The 19,718-nt window shown below is 35.6% G+C and overlaps 1 protein-coding gene across 13 annotated transcripts in view; it reads left to right on the top strand.

The window, feature by feature from the left end:
- The window catches only part of BMPR1B (bone morphogenetic protein receptor type 1B), a 413,639-nt gene that overhangs the window by 145,321 nt on the left and 248,600 nt on the right, over positions 1-19,718 (top strand). For 2 of the 13 annotated variants that reach the window (XM_078366791.1, XM_078366785.1), the window contains exon 3: positions 8,588-8,650. The exons of the other annotated variants lie outside the window; for them this stretch is intronic. The gene's annotated coding sequence lies outside the window, so the exon portion shown is untranslated. The remainder of the gene's footprint in view (positions 1-8,587; positions 8,651-19,718) is intronic. 13 annotated transcript variants of the gene reach the window in all.

Raw genomic sequence — 19,718 nt, 5'->3', positions numbered from 1 at the left:
CCTTTTTCCTTCAACAAACATAGCCATTATGGCCTTTATAAAGAGGAGTGAGAGAGAGAGAGAAAGCGAGAAATCCCTAATTACCATTTACATAGGAGTTACCATATAGTCTCAGGGCAATGTTGTGATACCTGATCTTGGTCCACATTTTTTCCTTATTTTATTTTAAATGATTGACTTTTTAAGGATTTCCTTTTGAGAATACTCTATTTTACATACTGTTCCCAATAGAACAGTTTAAAAGATATTTGTAAAACTAGGCATTTATTTTCCCTGACATATCTTTTGATCATTTTTCTAAAAGGGAATTGTTGATTTTACTTTTTGTTAGTTAGGAATGATTTGAGGAAAGTAAAATTGTCTTATTTCGTTAGCCTTGGTTATCTTGGGCACTGAATACTGAGAGAAGCAGCTCTGGATGCTAGTTTTTTTTTTTCTTTTAACTTCACATCTTAACATACTTCTTTAAAGGACTGTATAAATAATGTAAGTTCCTTTGATCATTATTTGATTTTTAAAGTTGTTTTAAATTCATGATGAAACTATTAATTTTCTCCTTTGGGTTCTCTGAGTATTAGGCAGAGAAGTTATTCTGCAAGTACTATGATGTAGAAGAATAATGAATGGTAGAGAAGAAAACAGTGTTTAATGCATCTTCACGTTGGAGAGACTTGATAGTACCACGTTCAGCTTTTAATGTAAACAACTATCACAAAATTCTTTTTTTCTGCTTGATTTTACAGTTGTATGGCAAGTCCACAGTTGAAAATGTGTTTGTTCTTGAAAGAAGAATGTCCCTCATTGCTTGGATTAATGGTGCTTTAAGACATGTTTATTCAAAGATGGCAGCACAGAGGTGAATAGGCTAAATGTTCTACATTAGACATCATTGTGTCTAATACAACAGATGCAGTCAGTGAACTGTTTATGTAGCTGCCTTAAATTTTTGTTTGATTTATAATCTATGAGAAAATTGAAATGTTTGTCTTTTTTTTAACAAAACTGTGGAGATTTTAGACAAACGTATCTAGTATTCTAAAAACCAATTCATGAAGAAGTCTCAGCCTGCTGCCCTTCAGCTCTGTTGTTAAATTATGTATTCAGGTTCTTTTAAGAATTGTTCTAATAGGCAGTTGAATCAAGAAAAATGATCTTGGTTTTGGTATCTTAGAGGCAATTCATTTGTTAAATGTGAATTTATGGCACTTCAAAATAATTATTAAGAAATATCTTAGTGTTTATGAGGTATGTGACTTTTTTTAAAATATGTTTTATATAGCACATAATTAAAACAATTTTTTTCTAAACTCTTATGTTTCTTTTTTGTTTGGTTATTAGAATCATCTTGTTGGCATTCTAACATAGATGGAAATTATCAGACTATATGCTTTAGTTAATGCTAAAACTGTGATGTAAATACACACACAATAAAACGAAAGGAAACTAGCCAATCTGTGGCTATCTTTAGGATGTCGTGAGAGACCTTCTGTTAGCATTTGAGTTAAATTCTTCTTCAGGCAACACAAATATAGATATGTATTTTATATGCTTTTTGTGACCTTTCTCACCAGTATGACTTTTTAGGTATAACCAGCAATCTTTTAGCAAGAATAGTAGTAGAACTTTCTATTTCTACAGATTTATTTTTCATTCAATGATGTAGTCCTAGTTAAAAGCTCTTTGGGGATTTGTAAAAAATATATCTTTGCTAATACTAACTCAAAGGATAAAAATGAATAATATCTTTCTTTAGGAGTTTGACCAAAATGTTTATCCTCTTGTTGCTTTGTTGAAGTTGATGTAACTTCTCAAATTAGTGATAGATATGTCTGTGCATATATATACATAGCCCATGAATATTCTGCCTTCAACAGTTAAATCTAGGCTTGGTGATGCCCATGAGCATTCTATTTTTGACAGTTAAATCTAGGCTTGGTGATGCCCATGAGCATTTTATTTTTGACAGTTAAATCTAGGCTTGGTGATCAAAGTATCCGTTTTAGTACAGAAAACGAAAAATTTGAGAATGAGTGTTTTTATTAACATTTGAGAGTTGACTTTATGTGATTAATGTTTTGATACCCTGAGTTTGCTGAATTTAAATCTGAAAGTTGAAAATTGGCTCTAATATAACTATGATCCTTTTTTTCACCAATTAATTATTTTATTTTCTTTGATTATATGTTAATGTTGGGAACTTCTCAAGCTCAAAACAGTGTAAAAAAAAATAGAGCTCCCTGGAGCATATGTATAAATATAAAATGCCTCTGAATTGGTTTTATAATCCTAAATGAAAATGTAAACATTTTGGATAAAAGTCTCAGTTGTAATTACAACTTTTTTTTGCATATTTTTAGGTAGACTTTAGCAGGAGTTGTTTTTTGTTTGTTTCTAAAAGTGAAAATGCAGGTACAAGCAAGCATTTGTAGAAAATTTTTGGCTCTTAGAATATGTGACTATTTTAGAAAATTATTAAGTGCCAAAATAAGACCTTATGGTAATGAGAGGCTTAGATCAATAAGTTAATATAAACTATATTCTGAATCAAAAGTAAATGAATAGAGGGCACTGCTTTGAAAGATTTGGTATCTCTAGAGTATTTATGATTACTGTATATTTAGTAGGCAACATTTATGAAAGTATTATTTATTTATACTTTGTCTTATTCACGAATCTGAAAGGATTCTAGGGCAGCCTGAGATATTTTTCCTGACAGGCTTTGTGTATGTAAATATCCGCAAGTCAGAGTGGGTTTGAGGCCTTGACCTTGTTTTTCTGAAGCTCTCTGATAAGAAGTGCTGCCCACTCTCCATGACAAGGCACAGCCCTGCTGCCACGACATCACCTTGGAAAAGGGGATTAAAGCCCCAGTTTGGAATGACATGACTTGGCTTCTGTCCCAGCTCTTCCTGCTTATTTAGGATGACCCTGCGTGGACTCTGAAACTTTTTGTGCCTTGGGTTCTCCCAGTGTAAATAAGTGATAGTATTATCTATTCCTGCATGACTCATGGATATTCAAAATCATTATAGATAATGGGATGCATTGCAAGGTACTTGGGAATTTTGGCTCTTAAGGTACTATTCTTTTGTCTTTCATTCACTCAGAAAATTGGAGCATTTATACCTGCCAATTACCCGTTTTGTAATCCCCCCTACCATTGAGTGGTGTAATTTAGTAAACTGTTAAAAGAATTGAAATTAAGAAAAGATTAGCTATAATCTCACATATTTCTTTTTTTGTATGAATTTTAAATGAGAAAGGCAATAATGTATATATTCTTTTGTATGTTGCTTTGTACATGTACAATTATAACATGAGGTTTTTTTGTTTTGGTTCAGATTTTTTGTAAACATTTTTGATAGATGTATAAGACGTTTAGCCAAGAAGACATACTGTGGCTTACTTAGCTCTTCTATACTTGGATGTTTAGATTGTTTCTAGTTTTTGATATTATGAGAAGTGTGTCATGAGGGGAACATCTTAAAAATTTGATCTGATTTGAGTATATATTCTTAGCAACAGAATTACTGAATCCAAGGGTAGGAGTACTTTAATGCTCTTGATAAAAACTGACAAATTCGTTTCCTCTGTGTGTGTGTGTGTGTGTGTGTGTGTGTGTGTGTGTCTGGGTCTTTCTCTGTTGCCCAGGCTGAGTGTAGGAGTGTAGTGACACAGTTATGGCACACAGCAACCTCAAACTCCTGGGCTCAAGTGATCCTCCCACTTCAGCCTCCCAAGTAGCTGGGACTACATGTGCATGCCCCCACACCTGGATAATTTTTTTTAGATTTTTTTCCAGAGATGGGAGTCTGTGTTACCCAGGCTGGTCTTTAACTTCTGGCCTCAGGCTCTCCTCTTGCCTCAGCCTTCCAAAGATTGGGATTGCAGTCATGAGCTACCACATGCAGCCCTGACAGGTTATATTCTGAAAGAGTTTAAATGTAGCTTAAATTTGCTCCTTGGTATAGATGTTCTCTTCTTGGCTCTGACACTTCAGTATGATTTGGCCATGCCCCCATCCAAATCTGATCTTGAATTGTAGTTCCCATAATCCCTGTGTGTCATGGAAGGTACCTCATGGGAGGTGATTAGATTAGGGGAGGAGTTCCCCCATGCTACTCTTGTGATAGTAAGAGACTTCTCATGAGATCTCATGGTTTTATAAGGGGCTTTCCTCTCCTTTACTTGGCACTTCTCTTTCCTGCCACCGTGTGAAGAAGGATGTGTTTGCTTCCCCTTCCACTATGACTGTTAGTTTTCTGAGGCTTCCCCTGCAGTACAGAACTGTGAGTCAATTAAATTTTCCTTTATAAATTACCCAGCCTCAGATATTTCTTCATAGCAGCATGAGGATGAACTAATACACACTTTAAATACTCTTCATTTTTCTAGGCCTGGTTCTTTCAAAAATACTTCTCAGACTCTTCAGCACACTAAAATAGTATCATTCATTTCTCTCAAGTGGTTGTGTATCCCTCTCTCTCAAATTTATTAATTTATTCAGAAAATTTAATACATTATCCTGAGATAATAGCAAGTATAGTTGTGTTAATTTCTTGAAGCTGCTGTTAACAAACTCTACAAATTTAGTGGATTAAAACAACTGAAATGTATTCTCTCATAGTTCTGGAAGACCAAAGTTTAAAATCGGTGTCCCCAAGTTGGAATCAAGGTGTCAGCAGGGCTGTGCTCCCCCTGGTTGTTCTAAGAGAGAATTCCTTCCTTGCCTCATCCAGCCTCTGGTGGCTGCTGGCATTCCTTGGCTTGCGGTTTGCTTCAGTCTAGTCTCTGACTCTCTGGTCACATTTACCTTCTCTTCTTCTGTGTGTGCAGTTTCCCTCTGCCTCCCTCTCATGAGGACACACGTGGTGGCATTTAGGGCCTATGTGGATAATCCAGGATAGTCTCCTCACTCCAAAGTCATTAATTTAATCACATATCTAAAGACTCTTTTAAAAATAACATAAACTTACAGGTATCAGTAATTAGGACCTTACTTTTCAGGGTGCTATAACTTAGTTCCACTGATGAGTAAGATAGTTTGACCAGTGCTTTGGATTTTCTTTAAATCATGTGTATATAGTTTAGAGCAAAATAATTGATAATTCTGGGAAATTATGTGGTTGAATATGAAGTACAAATATGAATATAAAGATGTGATGACCTCTGGTAGTATTATCTCTTCTTAGTATTATATGACCTCCTGTTAAATGTGGTATATTTCTATTTTTTGAGATGTAACAAAAGAAGCATTGATATTGTATAACTGGTATTTAAGAAACTTTTCATTAGCAATGTGAAATTTCCTAATTCAAATTTATGAAAATTTGAAAAAATTTATTATAGCCACTGTCAGAGTTAAGCAGGAAATTAAAACTTTTCCTTTTGAAATGGGAATGTCTGTACTGGAATTAAACTGAGCATGTTTTCTCCCTATAAACACTCTTGGTGTCAACTAAGTTTCCCTGTTCACCCAAACATGGTTCAGTTATAGTTTCGGGTATGTATTTCTGACAATCTATACCAGGTGCAGAGCTTGCCGTTCAAATTACCACCATACAGTTCTAGATTACAGCAGGTTGTCACTTCTAGATTCCCAGCAAGAGAGAGAAGCTCAAAGAAGGTGGGAGAAAAGGCCAGGGTTAGAAATAACCTGCCAGTTCTAATCTTCAGAACCTTTGCATAAACAAGATTGGAATGAACAGTTTTTTTTTTTTAATTTGGAAACCTGTAACTTATCCAATCATAACATTCCATGCTGAGTGCATGCACATTTTAGAAAGACACCACAGTGTAATGTACTAGGTCCCCAAATCTGCTTAAGTGCTGGCTTTGTGAATAACTTGAACCTAAGATGTCAATTGGCTGAATGATGTATTTTTACATAGCATCTGGTAAAATGGAAATAGTGGATAAAGTGGCCAGCCAAAAAAAAAATGCCTAAGAGAAATAAGTTTTAAGAACATTTTACGTGTTAATCCGAATGTTAAGTTCTGTATTAATGAATGCTAATTTGTAAAGGCAAAATTTAAGTTTTCATATGCACATACAAATATGATGACTTCAGAAATTTTCAGTGCTTAGTCTTAGCTAAATACAGTGGAACTCTATTAAAAACAAGGGCAGAGTTTCAGAAAAAGGAAAGTTAACAAAAGCAATTTAAAATAAGCCCTAAACCTGATTATTTTGGTCAAGAGTACAGATATATATGTTATTTGAGGCAAAGATTGGGACAGCAAAGAAGCTTTCTGTATTATTTGAATAGTCAGAATATCAAGTAGTTAGCTATTTGATTACTTTTTAGGGTTATGGAGACAATTTTGTCAATTTCGTTATGACAAATCTTTGGAACTCAAATAACTTACCAAAAAAGGGTATACTTCTAGATGTTTTCAAAATATATGCTCCTCACCCATATCTCTGGAGTCTTTAAGACAACAGTACAGCAAAAACCAGCCTAAAAAAAAAGCACCAAATAAAATTGCCCCAAAAATATGCCCCAGGAGTATCAGACCTTCCATGATCCTAAGCTTTTCACATCCATACGAAAAGTAGACTAAGATCTTGTCACACTGATGGTTCCAACCCTGGAACTCCTTGGACAGAGAGCCAGTTAGGTGTCCTTTTCTGTTAATACTTTGTGCAGCGTGGTAGGGGCCCTCAGCTTGTAGACTGAAGCTCAAACAAGTATTCTCTCCTTCCCAGGCACATTGGGCATTGAAGAGACTTAATGTTTCCAAATTGAGTGTTGTGACCTATTAATGTGACCATGACATCAATTTAGTGGGTTTCAACTAGAGAATACATAGATTCAAATACAATAAAATCAGAAATATCAGAATGCCTCACCTGTAAGGATAAGCATTGTTTTGTTAAGATTTGGTTTAAATGTTGTGACATGCTATAAAGTCTTCTAATAGACTATTCTTAGATCTCAGTCAGAATAAGACTCCTTCCTTGTGGAGGAGTGCCTAATATACCGTTAGATCTTTGTTTTTAGATCTTCAGAGGGCCCAGGAGACCAGATGGTAGTTTATTACTGCTGACAGTTGAGTGTGGTGAGAGCATAGAGGATGACCTTGAAGATTTATACTATATTTAACATGACTGAGAGATTTTTCCCTCTATTCTCGACCATGTATTCACTTCCCTGAAATTGTGAACTTAATCAGTTCAAAACCTTGTCTATAACCTAGGAAATAGAAACTAAAACAGCAATGAGATATCACTTTAAACCATCAAATTGGCAAAAAATAGCTGAAATCTGGTATCGCCAACATTGTCCTGAATGTAGCAAAAGAGGAATTTTTTTCTTTCACTTGGGAAAGCAATTTGACTGTTGCCTATAAAGCAGAAAATGTGTGTACTCTCCGACCCAGCAGTTCCATAGCTGCGCATCTGCCCTGGAGGGACTCTTCTCCTGAGCATGGGCAAGAACACTTGGACCAGGGTGTTCATTGTACCACTTGTATATGCAAAATAGAGTATGGCAAAGATTAGACATATAGTCACATAGGTGTATGTTCCTATTAAGATATATCTGATCTCTGCTACATATATTCTGCTTCATTTCAACGGTAGAATGGTTAAGAGGGCTCTGCAGACTGCCTGTGTGTGTTTGTGGTGTGTTAAAAGGAAACAGCCTGACTATTCCCCTCTTGACTAATTAATAACACACAGGTTTATTTATGCCGCAAATGGAGAAGTTGAGTGAATGAATTATATTTCTACCTGTATCAATGGAAACACACACACACACACACACACACACACACACACATACATTAGATGGGGAAAAACCAAACTTCAAATAATTCATGTAATATAATGCTATTTATGTAAAAGTTTGACCCACAGAACACAAGTGTATCTAGGCATTCACACATATTAAAACCTGAATGGAAATAATATTCTGAAAATTATTTATCTCTAGAGAGGAAGAGAGCAAAACATGATGGCAGTATTTAGTGGTAGTGTTTTAGCTATTATCTAGAACATTTTCCTTCTGACAATATAAAGATTCTGAAGCCTAAATAGCAAAATGTTAATATTAAGTAAATATTTGTAAATTTTTTTCTTCTGAAATATTAAACAGCTTAAAGTGTAGCATACACTTTAAAAAGTAGAATAATTTAATCTTTGAGTTATAGCTTAATACATTTGTTGGGAATTTCATATATGTTTGAATATATTTAAAAGTAACTTACTATTTTGAAGAAAGGATAAACTTTAAATCCCTGCTGTCTCCTTTTAATCTCTGCTGTACTCAGCTTTGCTTTAATGATGGAATGGTTGAGAGAAACCAGAAATGCTTTCTTTGTTTCGCTTCTTCTCAATTCAGTCTCTGCAGACTACTGAATTCAGTCTTGATGTTCTCCATGTATGTTCTGTAATGCCTGGCACATTGTAGGGTGCAGTAATATTTGTTGAATGAAGAAATAAATGGATAAAGAATGAGTGCTTTTTCATAGCCTGTTAGTTTATGCATGTAGTATGACTGAGTGCATATTATATGCAAATAAAGTTATGGCATAGAAATTAATGAGATGCTTCTCTATTAATCTATTCCTTACTTGCCTTCTAGAACTTAGTATTGGGGCAAAGTGTATTTTTCCGAACAAATTTGTCAGTTACCTGTGTTTGAAAGGTAAGAATTCAGTTTAACCCCTAACTCCCTTTTTTATTCTCGAGTCCCAGTAAATCCAGTTAGGTTTAGTACTCGATTGGGACAGAAAAGAATGAACTTATGTATACCTCTATCTCTATAGTTTCTATAATTTCTGATTTCTGTGTTTGCTTTTGTTTTTGTTGCTGCTCTATTTAATTATTCTTAATCATGTAAACTGCCTCAAAAGTCTTTTTGAAAAAATAAGGACAAATTACTTCCATAAAATTTATATTCTTATAAAGTTGTATATTGCTCACTTTTTTAAAAGACAATCATTTAAGATATTGTTGTGGTCTAGTATTTTTAAAGGAATTCCGTTAAGAATTTTATAGAGCAGATGCTAACTTAGTGTTATGGGCTAAATTATATCCCTCATAAGTTATGCGTTGAACTTAGAAGGTGATTGCATTTGGACATAGAGTCTTTAAGGAGGTGATTATGTTGGAATGAAGTCATTGTGGTAGGCCTTAATCCAGTATGACTGGCGTTCTTAGAAGAAGAAGGTATTAGGACACAATAAAGAGGAAGGACCAGGTGAAGACGTAGGGAAAGGACAACCATCTGCAAGCCAAGGAGGGAGGCCTCAGAAGAAAGCAGCTCTGCAAGCACCTTGATCTCAGACTTCTAGCCTCCAGAATTGTGAGGAAATAAATTGCTATTCTTTAAGCCATCCAGTGTGTGGTATTTGTCACAGCAGCACTAGCAAACTAATACACGTAGTGAAGTGAGTAAATATGTCCACATGCATCTTTTATTTTTTAAACTTACATTTTAATAGACAGTAAAATCTCCTTTATATCTTATGAAGATATGGAATTCTTATTTTAAGGAAATTAAGTTCCAAATGTGGATTTCGTACAATAACACTTTACATTTATGTCATTCTTTATACTTTAAATAATTGTTACACGTCATCTCATTAAATAGCAATTTGACATCAATGATTTGCTGTAGAAATGCATATTTCAATGTCTGTGTAGTCATATGATTTTATACTATAATAATAATTATTATTATAATAATTAGTTCCTATAATAGTAACTTTGAAGTACTGGTATCATTCAGGCACTTTGCCCTTTCGGCTAGATTTAATGTTAATGTTAGTCTGTTATTCTAAGAAGTGGCAAACAATATATATATTAATATGATAGACAGGGATTCAGAATATTAAACCTGCTTAAATTTCTTACTCCTTGTGGCAAACAATATATATTAATATGATAGACAGGGATTCAGAATATTAAACATGCTTAAATTTCTTACTCCTTGTGGCAAACAATATATATTAATATGATAGGGATTCAGAATGTTAAACCTCCTTAAATTTCTTACTCCTTGCTTAAGTTATTGGTGAATATTATTTATGGCATTGCTTTTGCTGTAACTAGCAGTCCTAGTTTTAATTCAGCCACCTCAGGTGGTTTGTGAATTACCTGTAAGAGAAATCAGAGACTGTAAACCTTTGTTCAGTTGTAAAACATTCCATTCTAAAATGGAAGATGTGCTCATCAATAGTGAACCACATAATTTTCTCTGGTAGCAATTGTGAGAGTTCTCTGAGGTTTTAAAATATTTTAAGTTGTGAAAAACTTATATAAGAAAAATACTGGTTTTGAACTGACTCGCTTTTTAGCATTGGCTTGCTTTGTTCTACAACATAGTAAATGTTGAGAAAAACAAACTTGGAATATTGCACTTCTATCAGTTGTTTTTCTTCATCATCCCTTAGCTTTCTATGTGTATACTTCAGTGCTACAAGAAAATAAAAGCAGTATTTTATGAACTGATCTGTCCTAAATTTTAGGACTCTATTTTTAATAACTCTGAGCTTTAAAAGTCTTAGAAGCTTTAAATAATTTCTATTTTTGGCAGACAACATGAGAATTGTTTTGAATAAATTATTTGAAAATAGACATCTTCATTTAAGTCATATTCTGTTTGTGAATTGCTTTACAGATACTGTCCAAAGATAAGAAAAATTTTCTTTAAGATGATCAGGACGGTTAGAAAGGCATGAATTTCTTACCTGACCTAATAGCATGAGTAAATTTAAATGAATTTTCTTTCTTTTATTCAAAAAATAGCAAATTGTATTTTATTTTTCACTGAACTGCTTTGGACAGGCATAGCAAATATCCCAATTTTAATTTTGTCTAGAACATGTAGACCTTATTACCTTTTGGTATTGCTGCTGTAGTGAAGACAGCTGATTACTAATGCATACAGCAATGGCTAACAATTTGAAAACTATAGTTTTTATAATTAGCTTATAGTTTAAAAACAGCTCTTAATAACTACAAATATTTTTTACAGCTTAATCACTGAAAACTAATCTGTACTTTCTGTCAATCTGAGTTTTATGAAAATAAGCCTTTTTAAGGTTTTTTTTTTTTTTTTTTTACTATTTAGATCTTACATTTACATAATCTTTAAACATTTCCCCTTTTAATAAATTTCACTATGCATTGTGCCTTAAAGATACTGGCTATCACTGTGCTTATGTCGCATGTTCTGTACTCATGTCCGTGGACTGGAGTTCTATGCTCAGAACTCCCTGCACAGGTTGCCTGCCTATTTCTGGCTTCTATGGTTTACTTAGAGGCCTCCTTTATCACTACTGGGCTGGTGGTGGGCAGGGCAGTATCTCTCTCTCTCTCTCTTTTATTCTGATTTTCTTTGCATTTACACAGTGATATATTTTGTAATTTAAATAATGGAATTCTTCCTCTTCTTTTCTTTTTTTTTTACTGTTTATTCTATTTTCTTTTTCACATAGACACTTATTTTCCTTTAGGAAAATATCAAGCTACCAAATATGTAATACCAAGATTTCAAATACATAAATTATGCAGACCAATCCCCTGCAAAAAGAATACTTAATGGGTAATAAGATGAACAAAGGAATGGTGAATTTAAAGAAGTATTTCTAAGATTTGTTCTGTTTTTGTCAACAAGACTCCTAGTTTCTGCTCAGCCAAGATTTTTCTTCTGTGAATAGTGTTTGGATATAATTCACATTGTCTCCTGTGATTCTACTTTTTCCTGGCTGCTAAATAACTCGTTAGACTGACATTTTCTTTCTGTTGCTGTATTGGTAAGTCAACCAGTTTAGAGTTAAGTCTGTTTGATTTGAAAATTTTTTAGTTGGGTAAATGCCTTGAAAATGCCCTAGGAAACCAAATTGAAATCTTTTTTTGTTTTGTTTGTTTTGCTTGGTACTTATTTTTGTTATGTCAAAAGCCCAGTCGGAGTATTGATGCATTTCTGACCACACATTTATTCGTGTCTTATGTGGATCAAAAAACACACATAAAATATTCACTTTTGAGGGGCAGCAGCCCTAAAGTAAAAACATTTTATGACTGGCCAGTAGTCTTTCTGACTGTTCATGTATAAAAGATGCATCCTTTCCAAATACCTAACGCATGTAGGACTTAAAACCTAGATGACAGTCGATGTGTGCAGTAAACCACCATGGCACATGTATACCAATGTAACAAACCTGCACGTTCTGCACATGTACCCCAGAACTTAAAGTATAATAGTAAAAAAAAAGATACATCCTTTCATTTTATATCTCCTTGGCCTGATAGATTGTTGAAGTAAGCACTTGAGGGTAATCATGTACTTAGGGTAGTGAAGACTACTGATTACTAAGGCAAACAGTAATTAGCTAACAGTTTGAAAACTATAGCTTTTATATTTAGCTTATAGTTTAAAAACAGCTTATAACTATGAATAACTCACAGTTTGGCTCCTTAACACAAACAAGATCATTTATATTATACTTGTTATAATTGAGTTAATTTATGGGTTTTGCAGAGCAACTCTTGTATTATCTCTCTGTAGGGATTATTCTTCCTATCGCCATATATATATCTCAGAAAGTTTCACTGCTATCACCTTTGAGTACTTCTCAGCATAATGTTTCCACCACAGTTTTCAGCTTCAGATCAATAACTCCAGGATGTGCAATAGAATCAATCATGCACGGTGATTTTTCAGAATACACATGCCTGTGCTTTTTCCTAGAGGTATTGCCTTAGCATTTTTTGCAGGTGGTATCTGAATAAGTGCATCATGGAAAAGCTTCTAAGTCTATTCTGACACACACCTTTGATGAAGAGACATTGACTATACCATAAATCCTAGAAATACATCATTGGCAATACTAATGTTTTAAAGGACAGAAAGGCATCTTTTTGGTTTTTTGACCCAAAATGGCATTGCCTATAACAGGTGAAAGGGAATCATGCTATGTTAACAGAAATCAACATTATTCATTTATAATGAGTAGTTTAACCAGGCAATATTTATTTGGTTGTCTGTTCTAGGCTAGGAGCTTTCAGTTCAGCTCTCGGGCCGCAAATAAGGTAATTGCTTCTGCATATGCTTGGTCCTCTCTGTCCAAAGCTCCTCTTTTCTCCATTCCCTTTTTCCCTAACTCATCTATTAAGATGTAAATCAAGCAGTGTCCTCCGTCTCAGTGAAGCCCTTACAAGAACCTCTAGATAGGATTAGAGGCCAACTCTGCAGCACCCTAGACTCCATAGCAAGTTGTTATCATCTGTGTATCATTGCATATAAAAGTATTCTTATTTGTTATGGTTTGTTTGTATGTGTTTGTCATTATTCATTAAGCGAAGAGATGGTGACTTGTACAGTAGCCTGGGAATCCTCTGTATCCTCAGTGCCAAATGTAGCACTCCTTTTTCTATCTGGTAGTAACACTGATACGAATGTACATATCTGAAGATTTTATAAATTAAAAGGTAATAAGTCTTAAGCCAGGTGTGGTGGCATGCACCTGTATTTGCAGATATTTGGGAGGCTGGGGTGAGAGCATTGCTTCAGGCCATAAGTTTGAGGCTGTGGTGTGCAGTGCTCTCACCTGTGAATAGCTATGGCCCTCCAACATGTGCAATGCAGCGAGACTGTCTATGGAAAAAAAAAACAAAAACGAAAACAAGTAAAAATCTTGGAGAAGGTCCATGCAAATAAGTAGAAGAAACTTGAGCTGTTGCCCTTTAACAGAAGACATGATATTTCTCATAAGAATTGCACTTTCTAGACTGAATTAGAAGGTTTGATAGCATGTCAGAATTATGGAATTTTGTAAGGGTAGAAAGTAAATATTAGTGTATATGTGTCTGATATTTTATACATCACATTTAAAATGGTTTCTTTTTTTTTTGGTTCCAACTAATTCATTCAATAAGTATTATTTAAACCTCTCCTTCTTAAACTCTCTTTTCTCATGGTCTCTGTGATGCTCTTTTCTCCGGGTTATCTTTCTTCTCTCTGTGGCCCAGTCTCTTGTGCTTGCTTTTCATCCTATACCTCTAAGTAGTAGCGTTTCTTAACATTTTATTCCTATCAACATCTCTTCTTTGTCTACACAGTTATGTGTAATATCACCCTTTCTTAAGGGTCTCTGTACCGTCTTTATATCAGTGATCCCCAGGTTTTAATCAGCTTCAGTCCTTTTATTAGAGATAGTAATTAATTCACATACTGAGTCATGTGCAAAGGGTAGACTGATAGAGGTCTCCAGCTGAAGTCAGGACTTTTCATCAGATCCAACGGTGACTCATTAAAGCAGTCATTGAAGTCAGATATGTTCTCTTTAACAAAATGATAAAAACCCATAGTTTTTGCTTTAATAATTTCTCCATGTTCATAGTTCTTAACTACTCTTCATGATCTTCCTCTTTGTGTCACCATCCTAGGACTGCTGTACAAAATCACTACAAACTTGGTGGCTTAAAACAACAGAAAATAATTTTCCTTACCATTCTGAAGGCCAGAAATCTGAAATGAAGGTGTTAGAAGGGCCATACTCCCTCTGAACGTGCTAGGAAAGATCCTTTCTTGCCTTTTCCCAGCTTCTGGTAGCTCCTGGCGATTGTTGGTGTTGTTTGGTTTGCGGCTACATCTCCAGGCTCTGCCTCTGCCTTTACAGCCCTTTCTTTGTGTGTTTCTCCATGTGTCTTCTTTTAAGGACAGCAGTCATTGAATTTAGGGCCCATTGTAATCCAGTATGACCTCATCTTAATGAATTAAGCTGGGAATATAATAGAGAAGACCCTATTTCCAGTGTTCTGGGTAGGTATGAACTTTTGGGGGATAGTAACTTAGTATGTACTCACTGCTAAATAACCAACAGGAGAGGCAGCTATAGGGAAGAGCTAGAGTATAAAACCTAGAAAAACGACTGCCAGACTATGCTGCTTGCGGTTGTGTGGCCGTTGATAAGGTACTTGCTTTGTGCTTTCAGCTTCCTCTTGTACAGAATTGTGATAATGATGATGCCCACTTCGTGGAATCCTTGTAAATATGAAAAGGTTCCAAATATGTAAAGTGCACAGAACAATCCCCAGCAAAAAGTGGAAAATGTTAATGATAGTTGGTATCATAGTTGGTCTTCTTGCTTCGTAGCCTGGAGATAAAACTTTCTCCTAATTCAGCCCTCCTTCTCTCTCTTCTGGATTTTACATGTTATGTAGTTACTACTTCTTCTTCTTACTGTAATTATTTGTGAGGAGTTACAAGAGTTATACTGCAGTAGAGCAGACAGCAGTTGTACACCTTCAAAGTCAGTTCTGGACCGACCCCCTCAGAAACCACTGCATGGATGAATGGCTGGAGATTGTGGGGCCTATTGTGTCTCCAGGTGCCTGCGGTTACATGGGATCCCTGGAATGTTAATTAATTTTCATATTTCCCTTTAAGTTACTTCTGTGGCTTAAACAACGAATTTCTGAGTTAGGTCCCAAAGTGGCATTTTTGTTTGCCAATACCCTCATGAAACTGTACTAGAAGCTTTCTTGTGATATTTAAGAGCCTTTAAAAGAAATTCTAGGTATGTAAAGCTACTTTAAAATCTGTTTTCAGGGCTAGCACTGGAGCCTTTGGTAACATCTTCACAGTAAAGGTTCTGAGATTACTTTTAGGTTGTGCCTTGCAACACGAAGGTGGATTTATTGCAACGAAGGGGGCCTGTGATAAGGGAACATATTCTCATCTTTCTCCTGAGAACTTTTTGGCCTCTTTAGAAGTATTTGGCTTTAAAGTATGCCTCATTTTATATTATCCCTTGCAAAATATTTTTCTTCTCAAAATTAGAGAGAGAAAAAAAAAGCCACCAGCATCTCAGGTGAATGTAGTGCTTGGCACTTACTTAGGGACTCCAGATATATTCACTGAAGTAGATTGAAGTCTTTTGACTTCTTTCCTGCTGTTAGAGAGCAATGGCAAAAAGATTCAATTGAGCTAAATAATTTGTAACCGATGAGCTAAGTAATATAAGTTTGGATGTTCAGCATAATTTGTCAATGTGTGCTTTTAGGTATAATTGCTTATTTCTACTATACTGTGAAATTAAACTACCATATTGAAAATTTCAGTCAGGGATGGTAGCTCATTCATGTAATCCCAGTAATTTGAGAGGCCCAGGAATGATAATCACTTGAGGCCAGAAGTTTGAGACCAGCCTAGGCAACATAGTGAGACCTCCATCTCTAAAAAAATAAAGATAAAATGATTAACTAGGCATAGTGGCACACCTGTAGCCTCAGCTACTCAGGAGGTGGAGGCAGGAGGATTGCTTGAGCCCAGGAGTTGGAGGTTACAGTGAGCTGTGTTGGTGCCACTGAATTTCAATCTGAGCAGCAGAAAGAGACACTGTCTCTCCCCACTCTCCCCAAGAATGAGATATTCAGTTAAAAATCCTTATGAATAAAAAAGGACGTATTAAATTGACTCACCCACTAGTTATGTGAACCACATATACTGCACTATGCTTTTACTTCATTGACCAGTTTTTTGATATTTCACACATACTAATGTATTCATGGAAACTATTCTAGTTTCTTCTCTTTGTACAGTGGGGTGAGCTGAGGAAACTAGTCATTCATTGATTCACAGAGGCTTAAAATATAAATATTACTGGCTTAGTGCCAGAATCTCTGAGGATACAAAGATGAATGAAACTCAATCTTTTCCTCAATGAATCTGGAAGAGGGAATTGATGTGTAAACCATTAAATTAAAACAGAGTGTGAAAAGGGCAAGACATAGCAATTATTAACTTTATCTAGAAGTGAGTGTGGGGAGAAGTGTGCTACTAGGAAGTAATGCCTGAACTGTGTTTTAAAACATAAAAGAAGCTTGCTGGCTGATATGAACAGAGGAGAAAAAGCCAGCAAGATCTTCTCAGATACCATGGCTTCATAAGATACGGTATATTTAAGAGTTACAAGCAACTTGGTTTTGCTGGAGTTGGCAATACATGGGTTTTATATTTCTAGGAGTCCTCTAGTAGCTGTGGTCTTCAGTGTGGTTTCTGGACATTCAGGAAATTTTGCTGACCTCATGATACTTGCCAAATCATTTGAAGAGATAATATATGAAGTTAATGAACATTTGCACATGTGAATATAAATTAAGCCCTGATAACTGATATCTCAAAATGGAGATATAACAATCAGCATTTTCAGTCTTCTTTCTGCTTCAGTACATCGAAGATATATAAAGCACTGTTGTTAGTAATGGTGGCTCCCATGGCAATAACTCTTGCTCATGGAAAGTGGTAAGGGAGTATGCCCAATTTGTATATTTGCTAAGGTCAGTCTAGTTTCTATAGCAGATATAGTTCTAAATATAAGTGGATGAACATACTGTATTCATCCTTTTTCATGCTGCCAATAAAGACATGCTCAAGACTGGGCAATTTACAAAAGAAATAGGTTTAATTGGACTTACAGTTCCACACGGCTGGGGAAGCCTCACAATCATGGTGGAAGGCAAGGAGGAGCAAGTCCTGTCTTACTTGGGTGGCAGCAGGCAAACAGAGAATGAGAAAGGTGCAAAAGTGGAAACCCCTGATCAAATCATTGGATCTCGTGAGACTTACTATCATGAGAATCTGCCCCACAATTCAGTTATCTCCCACTGGGCCCCTCCCACAACATGTGGGAATTATGGGCATACAATTCAAGATGAGATGTGGGTGGGGACACAGAGCCAAATCATATCACACAATAATATCTTTTTTCTCATTTAAGTAAAGTAAAAAGTGGAAGCTTTTTACCGATGAGTGAGTATGAGGTGGATGGAGGTTAGACTGGAAGGGAGTGGGCCTGGCTCCATGTTTTGCTCAGAGATTCAGGCTGATAGACTCTTCACTTTCTACAGCAAAGTTGCCTTGTATTCCCAGCAGAGTGGGATATGGGGAAAGAGAATGGAGAAGGTCCATCTGCTTTTTACGTAAGTTTTGAAGTGACATATATAACCTTTGCTTATGTTCCCTTGGTGAGAATCAGCCAGGAGGTCCCACCTAAATGCAAAGGAGATTAGGAAATGTAGTCTCTTGCAGGAGCAGTGCATCAGAACCACAGTTCAGCTCTGTAGAAGGTGACCACAAACCACAGCCAGCTGCCTCTGTAGCCAAGTCTTATTAGACTCTCCAGAAGGAGAAGTGGGGTATGGAAATAATAGATAGCTAGAGAAAGCTTCACAGGTGATTCCGGTACGTCCTTTTAGGGAGGGCACTTTTCTCTCCTTAGCTCATTTGCGTGTTGTTATAACTAGCCGTATCTCTTCCTGTGCAGATACAGATAAAACAGTTTAGGGAGGGTAAGTTTGGGGCAGAATTAAATGTAAAACTTCAATTCTATATTTCATGTACATTATTCTGATTTACCTTTATTTCTAGCAGTTATGGTATGCTGCCATTTTTTCTCAGCCAAATTTCAATGTCAGTTCTTGTTAAAATTGTTTACAATTCTTAAAACTCCCAGGAAATTATAACTTTTAAATACATTTAAACATTATGTTGCTTTTGGAAGAGATGACACAATCCTCAGATTGATAAATATTTGATGTAATTTCTTATTTGAGTATAACTTTAGTGAAGAGTCCATTATGAAATAATTTTCAAGTGGGCAGCATATATGTATAGTGTAGCTCATAAGCGGCAATTAAGTGTATTTTCTGCGTTTTATCTCTCTTTCAACAACAAATGCTGTGAGGTTTACATCATTAGCTTATAACCTTTTCTAAATGGTGGTAACGAGTCTTAAGATTAACAGCAACAACAGCAACAACTCTGGGAAGGAGATTAAGAATTTCTGCCATTGCTGATAGTTTTCTGATTTTGAAAAAGTCCCTTCCTTTTGTTAACATTGTAAGGATTGGAACTATTGCAGTAAACAGGATGCTTAGTGTGACAGTTTGAACCACAGATTTTCAGTCCTCATTGTCAATTGATTTAAATATCTAAACCTTGCTCTGCTTTCTCCGGAGGCTCTGTTAAAGAATGGCAAGAGATGTGCAAGGGTCTGTGTGGCATCTTAGAAGGCGATTTCTGGTCATTGCTCCATTGTATTCATGCTCATTCTTACTAATTATCTGTTTGTGTTTATAGCCTACAATGTTTCAGGCTCTATGATAAGCTAGGTGGTCGATGAGGGGTACAAAGTGACATAATCTCTGTTCTCACAAAGTATGTTTCAGTGCAGCATCATTCAGTTGAACTTTGTGTGATGCTGGAAATGTTGTGTATCTGTCTGTACTGTTTAGAGTGGTAGCCACTAGCGATGTGTGGCTGTTGAGATTTTGAAATCAGGCTCATGCAGCTGAGGAACTGAATTCTTATTTAATTGTAATTCATTTAAATGTAAATAGCTACATGAGGCTGGTGGCTATCTAACTGTATAGTGTAGGTCCAGTGGAAGTAGAGACATTCAAATAAACATGGTAAAAAATGTAAAATTTCAAGTCTAACAAGTGATATGAAGGAGGTAGATAAAATGCTTTGAGCACCTATGGAAATTTGTTTCACTAATACAGGCAAGTCATTAAAGCTTAAGTTTGAGAGATGGGGAAAAGTGGACAAATTTGAAGGATAAATAGAGTAGAAAATGGACAGGATCTAGCAGTTGTTTTGAAAAATGTTGTGCAGCTAGCTGGTGGTCTCAGATATGTCTTCTAGATTTCTTGCTTATAAAACTGAAGAGATGAGGCCTAGTCACTAACAAAGAGAACAT

The sequence above is a fragment of the Callithrix jacchus genome, chromosome 3 (genome assembly GCF_049354715.1).
Source record: "Callithrix jacchus isolate 240 chromosome 3, calJac240_pri, whole genome shotgun sequence".
In the NCBI taxonomy this organism is placed as follows: Eukaryota; Metazoa; Chordata; class Mammalia; order Primates; family Cebidae; genus Callithrix; species Callithrix jacchus.
This window is presented reverse-complemented; position numbering and strand designations above follow the sequence as displayed.